Here is a 7,269-nt window from a genome sequence, read left to right as displayed (position 1 = left end):
CCTTCTCCTCCTGCCCCCAATCCCTCCCAGCATCAGAGTCTTTTCCAATGAGTCAACTCTTCGCATGAGGTGGCCAAAGTACTGGAGTTTCAGCTTTAGCATCATTCCTTCCAAAGAAATTCCACGGCTGATCTCCTTCAGAATGGACTGGTTGTATCTCCTTGCAGTCCAAGGGACTCTCTAGAGTCTTCTCCAACACCACAGTTCAAAAGCATCAAGTCTTCCGTGCTCAGCCTTCTTCACAGTCCAACTCTCACATCCATACATGACCACAGGAAAAACCATAGCCTTGACTAGACAGATTTTGTTGGCAAAGTAATGTCTCTGCTTTTGAATATGCTATCTAGGTTGGTCATAACTTTTCTTCCAAGGAGTAAGCGTCTTTTAATTTCATGGCTGCAGTCACCATCTGCAGTGATTTTGGAGCCCAGAAAAATAAAGTCTACATTAGCGGACATTATTCCTCTGTTATTACCTTATAAACACTCTAGGAATGTAATAATCTACAAAGTCATAGTAGCATTGGAGTATGATGTCTGCTTTTTGAAAAATAACCTTTCAACTTCTGTAATTATTATTTTTGAGAATATATGCTAAACAATCAGTACAAATAGTTCTACAAAAGCTTTCTCTAAGAGCAGTATTCTTTATGATCTCAAGCCCCCAATTATCCTAGGTCACACAAACATAATTTATATTAAAATTTGGTTGCATTTTGGGAGCAAAAGTTCTCTAATATGAATATGGATTTTTATCATGGAAACAATGCCACAGTGGTGGTGGTAGTTTAGTCACTAGGTCATGTCCAACTTTTTGCAACCCCATGAACTCTAGCCTGCCAGGCTCCTCTGTCCATGGGATTCTCCAGGCAAGAATACTGGAGTGGGTGGCCATTTCCTCCTCCAGGGATCTTCCCGACCCAGAGATTGAACACTTGGCAGGCAGATTCTTTACCACTGAGCCACTGGGGAAGCTCAAAACAATGTCATATGGTTTCTAAGTACAATGAACTTCATGGAAATGATGAGGATGATGATGATGATGATGGATGGTGATCTTATTTTTTACTTAAATTGTTTCTGTTTTGTGTGTTTTTTTTTTTTTTTTAGACATTATTCAAAACCAGACCACTTCTGTGGGCTTTGCTTGGTATGTTTTGCTTGGTTGATTGGCTGATTTGTTTTCTAAATGATTGTGATGGCTTATAGTACTAATTTTTCAAAAATTTCCAGAAAATATGCTTGTCACAATATATGCTGGGGAATTAACTATATTTGGATTCCTGTTGGAGTCATTTCAAGTGTTTCCCAAGAATCCCTTTAGCTTTGGCTGCAAATACTACCAGTTAGTTTTTGGTGTTTATGTTCTTGAGCCATGGGGTGCCCACATATTAAAACAGCATTATTATGGGAGTTTCTGGGAGAGTGTTTTTAGATGAAGTTAACTTTAAAAATAAGTGAATTGATTCAAACAGACAGCCCTCCCTAAAGTAGATGATCCTCATCCAATCAGCTGAAGGCTTGAATAGAACAAAAAGGCAGACTCTCCCCCAAGTAAGAGAGAATTCCTGCTTGATTGCCTTCAAACTGGAACATCATTTTTTCCCCACCTTCTGACTGAAAATAAAACATTGGCCTTTCCTGCATCTTGGGACAAAAACAGCACCAACAGCATCAGCTGCTCAGGTGTTTCCAGCTTATCTGCTTACCCTGTAGATCTTAAAAACTTGTCAGCCTTCATAATCATGTGAGGTAATTCTTTATTATAAATCAGCCTCTCTCTCTCTCTTCTGTTTCTGTTCTATTTGTCCAGAAAATTCTAACTAATACTTATTCTTTGGCTCAACTCTGAAGGACATTACAGTAGTGTTTTCAAAAATACATTTTAAGTAAATTCATCAAATATTATATGAAGATAGTATTTTTTCTCAATTGTCATTTAAAGCATATGAGTCTGCTTGACACTATATAATTATTTTATAATTGATATTAGAGATCAAATTCCATTTCAAAACCTTTGCATAAATAAGGTGCAAAATTATATAAATTGTGTTTATTTCCCCATGCTTTTACCTAGTTATATTACAGAGAGAACTTCAGACGTGCTAAACTTTAGGAGGGTATATTTATTTTAAAGCTCTTTGTAAAATATCAGAATTGTTTTTGAAAAAGTCATTTATTTCTCTCAGTTTCTATGTAACATAAGTATATTTAATTAAAAATGCATCTTCCCAGAAGTAAACCATTTACTTTTAAGTTACCTAGGGTACAATAAAAATATTTTTGTATCCCTCAAGTAAGAATGCATAGCCATATGCCATAGGATCACAGTACAACTTTCATCAGCAATCGCATCTCTCAGTCTTTAAATGTCAAATTAAATTGGCATTTAAGAAAATTGCTTCAGGATATATATCACATATCTTTTAAATACTAGTTGGTATTTTTAGCCATTATTTCATTACCATGAAATTGAGTACTAGTGTCCAATTAGACATTAATTACCAGTCTAAATATGGCTAATGTTCTAACCAGGATGTCACTAGGCATTTTAATTTTACTAAATTAAATGCAATGAAATTTAACTTTGCAGATTTCACAATTCAAATACACCTTTAATTATAAAGGTGTATTTGAATGGAAGAGAACAAATGTTCTCTCACCTTAAAATTCTGGTGAAATTAAACATGATTTTTAGTGGAATCACCCCAGGAGCTCGGAGGGGTGATGGTCCATTAGGTATCCTTCAGGAAATCTCCCATTCATCACTCTAAAACCTCCCCATGTTCAACAGAGCCACTGCTTCAACAACTTCAGCAGCAATAGTACTAAATGTTGCAAATGTCTTTCTTATATTAAACAAAGTATCCCCACTGTAATATTAGTCTTTTATTTCTGCCATTTGGAGCAGAGTAGAATGAATTTATTACTCTTCAAATATTTGATGACAAGTACTCTATTTTTCCCCTGTTTTATGTTCTCTGGCTTAGCTGGATATATGGCAGTACACCATCATCATTTTTGTTGCTCTCTTAGCAATCAGCATCCTTCTTAAAATGGGCGCCTCTGACATGGGAATGAAATCACTCCAAAGTCTTTCAATTCACATCCTTCTTTAACATAATAAACCATATCCTCTAAACATCTATCAGAAATACCCCTAAAGGCAAAGCAAGAGATGTCTTTGACATATTTTTATACCATAATATCATTTTAAGGAGTCTAATTGTTTTAAGGCCCTTTAACTTGTGAACAACAGAAATGATATGTATAGTCAAAGCTATGGTTTTTCCAGTAATCATGGACGGATGTCAGAATTGGACCATAAAGAAGACCAATCACTGAAGAATTGATGCTTTCAAATAGTGGTTCTGGAGAAGATGCTTGAGAGTCCCTTATACTGCAAGGAGGTCAAATCAGTCAATCCTAAAAGAAATCAATCCTGACTATTCATTGGAAGGACTGTTGCTAAAGCTGAAGCTCCAGTATTTGGCCATGTGATGTGAAAAGCTGACTCATTGGAAAAGTCCCTGATGCTGGGAAAGTTGAAGGCAAAAGGACAAAGGGCTGGCAGAAGATGAGATGGTTAGATGGCCTCAGTGACTCAAGGGACATGAATTTGAGCAAACTCTGGGAGACAGTGGAGGACAGAGGAGCCTGGTGTGCTACAGTCCATTGGGTCACAAAAAGTAGGACATGACTTGCTGACAGAACAACAACAAACTAGGTACTGCAAATTTATTTTTCTCCTAAATTTCTACTTATACAGATTAAAACAATAAAGTAAGTACTTAAATAAAACAAATAGGAAATTGCAAATATCGAAGCAATAACAATAACTCTTCTCTTGAGTCTATAGGCAAATTGTCCAGGAAGCTTACCTTTTCTCATCTCTTCCTTATCCTAATTTCCCTTGATTTAAATACATTGTTATATTGACACAACCAAGTTAACATGAATATGTTTTACCTTAAAGATTTTAATTGTTCTTACAGATGCTTCTTCTCATATCAAACATACACTAATATATTTTTCAAGATATTACACAGACAGTATAGCTGTAGAGAATCTGTGCATATGAAAATGTCTTTCAAATCTCAAATAAAGTTTTGTGGAATGTGGCACCCTTTGAACATAACCAATTTGGATGAAAAATAAAAATATCAGACTCATGAAAATGCTTGTTAATTTAAAAGAATGGGAACGATCAAAAGTATCAGATCAAGATTCCCTGACATGAAAGGAACTTACAAAAAGAAACAAGTAAATTTAAGTCTCCTATTTATTTTAAAGAATGTTTCTTGGGCCTGAAGGTCCTTGCAGCTACAAAGCATAATGACTCAGAAGTCAGGAGAGATTTCTCTGCTATGAAAACACAAATTGAAATTCAAAAATAAATTTGTGATAATGAATGGTGTAAAATTTATAATAGAAAACAAAAAATTAAACTCAGTGAATAAAGAGATGCATACAAAGTATCTAATGGAAATAGACTAAAGAGATAAATTCAATAAATAAATGTTACACATTTGAGAAAGAAAGATAAAGAAGTAAAGAGATAAATATTGATATCAATAATTGGAGAATCGTTTTTTTATTCTGAAGAAAAATAGTCATTACTATAAGTCAAACTCAATAGTAGAGGCTCCTATGAAATATTTTTACTGACTTATTTTAATTTCAAGATTAACAAAATAAATCCTACAAATGCCAAGAATAAACATAAAGGAATTAAAGAAAACAGAGAAACTGACAAAACATTTCATGGCAAAGGCAAGGGGAAAGAATCAGTCTGGAGCACAGCTCTAAGGTTCTGAGAGAAAAAAAAAAGCAAAAAAAACCCAAAAGATTGTAAAGTAAAAAATTTCCATTCTGCCATGGACCCTAGTGATGGCTTGAAAAGAATTACCAGACACAGAGTATCACAGAAATGAGTGAGTTCATTAACAAAGAGCAGAGATAATGTGGATACTGCAAGCACAGCAGGCCAACCTCCTGACAGGCCAGGGAGAGCTGATGCTTTTTGTGGGTTAGTAGCCAATTTTTGTAGCCTGAAGACAAAGAAAATTGCTACTGGAAATTCCTTCTGGAAGGGTCACATAAGTTGATTAGTTCAGGAGCTATAGGGTGAGTACAGGGGTGAGTGTTTTTGCCTAATATGCCATCAAGGAGCTGACCAGTAATGGAGCTCACCAGTTGGTGAGGGGGAGGGCTCGCAATAATGGTTACAGTGGGGCTCAGTCAGTTCCAGAGATGACCTTGGTACAGGGCTTTGCATGTGTGGCATTAATACAATACTTCTTACCTGTGACCTTGGTAAAGGGTTCCATCGATTTAACCATATGTGGAAACTGCAGGAAAACAGATTACTTATATATCCTCCCCTCCAAGTTCTCAGAAATATTCTTCAGAGCTTATTGTTGTAACCTGCATTCTATGACTGACTGAGAGATCTAAGGACTCTGTGTCTAGTGGGAAATTCTCTACTCTCCCTTTCACTAATAAAATTCCTCATGAAGCAGCCATTGTAATGCATCTACCCTGTCCTGCTTTAGTAAATTGAACTGTATCTTAAGGAAAATGTCCTGTTTCTAATTCTAGAAGGTACTGGATGATGTATTTCTCAAAAAGTTCTTCCTTGGATGCTATGTATAAATTTGCTATTTTCCATGACTTTTCGAAGGTTGTTGGGGAAGACCTATAATACTTAGGAATGGTTTTTGCCTCTTGAATCTCTCTCACTTCTCCCAAATCCACCACAAATAAACATAACATTTGTGTTTTTTGTTTTTGTTTTGTTTTGCTTTGTCTTACTATGTAATTGTAACTACAAGAGAAATTCTCTATCTACCTGTATCAATACTCTGAAACCAGCCTTTTCTTTTTAGACATTTTATAAAGTTGCCACTATTGTGGGAGTAACTAATTCTATACTCTCCAGTAGAATTTTTTGCTCAATTTAGCTTCTGACAATTGGAAAAATGACTGCAGCATCCACACAGTAAATGGATGGAGACTAAATTCTGCAAGGAGTATGAAAGTAAGGCACAAGATTACAGCATGGACTCACTAGAGACAGGTCAAAAAATCCATAAGCTGGCTTGCCAGGTTTCGGAGAAGGCAATGGCACCCCACTCCAGTACTCTTGCCTGGAAAACCTGATGGACGGAGGAGCCTAGTAGGCTGTAGTCCATGGGGTCACTAAGAGTCGGACACGACTGAACGACTTCACTTTCACTTTCATGCAGTGGAGAAGGAAATGGCAACCCACCACAGTATTCTTGGCCTGGAGAATCCCAGGGATGGGGGAGCCTGGTGGGCTGCAGTCTATGGGGTCGCACAGAGTCGGACACGACTGAAGCAAGTTAGCAGCAGCAGCAGCAGCTTGCCAGGTTAATGCCAGCTTCTGTTCCCTTCCCAGCAAAACTGTGAAAGTTGGCTTCTGAATCAGTAACAGGAAAAGAGTCCCTTACAGAGGGCTGACCAGATCAATAAGAGCAGTAGAGAATGCATGAACTGAAGCTAACAGTGCAACACATCCATTCTTGTTTCATCTGTGATGAGTAAATCCATATCCAAAGGACAATAGTCCATTTGAATTTTAACAAATGAATATTTATTAAATGTATATTTTAATGCATCTACTTTTTTATTACTGCATCTCCTTTCAATATGCATCAGTCACTTTAGAAATACTTTTAAATACTGGATGGCAGTGGGAGGAGCAAGACCCAAGAGGGAGAGGGTATATATATATATATATATATATGTGTGTGTGTGTGTGTGTATATATATTTATTTATTTATGGGCTTTCCTGGTGGCACACATGGTAAAGAATCTGCCTGCAAGGATGAGACCCTGGTTTGATCCTTAGGTCAAGAAGATCCCTTGGATAAAAGAATGACTATCCACTCCAGTATTTTTGCCTGGAGAAATCCATGGACAAAGGAACTTGGTGGGCTACATTCCATGGGATCCCAAAGAGTTGGACACGACTGTGGTGTGTGTGTATATATATATATATGTGGTGTGTGTATGTATATATATATATATGTGGTGTGTGTATGTATATATATATATATGTGGTTTGTGTATATATATATATATATATGTGGTGTGTGTATGTATATATATATATATATGTGGTTTGTGTATATATATATATATATATAGTGGTGTGTGTGTGTGTATATATATATATATATATATATGCCCCACCTGTTGGTGGCATAGTGGTAAAGAATCTGCCTGCTAATCCAGGAGACACAA

Source organism: Bison bison, unplaced genomic scaffold, assembly GCF_000754665.1.
Source record: "Bison bison bison isolate TAMUID 2011002044 unplaced genomic scaffold, Bison_UMD1.0 scf7180017864489, whole genome shotgun sequence".
Classification (NCBI taxonomy): domain Eukaryota; kingdom Metazoa; phylum Chordata; class Mammalia; order Artiodactyla; family Bovidae; genus Bison; species Bison bison.
The sequence above is the reverse complement of the archived record's forward strand: the minus strand, read 5'-3'. Positions refer to the sequence as shown.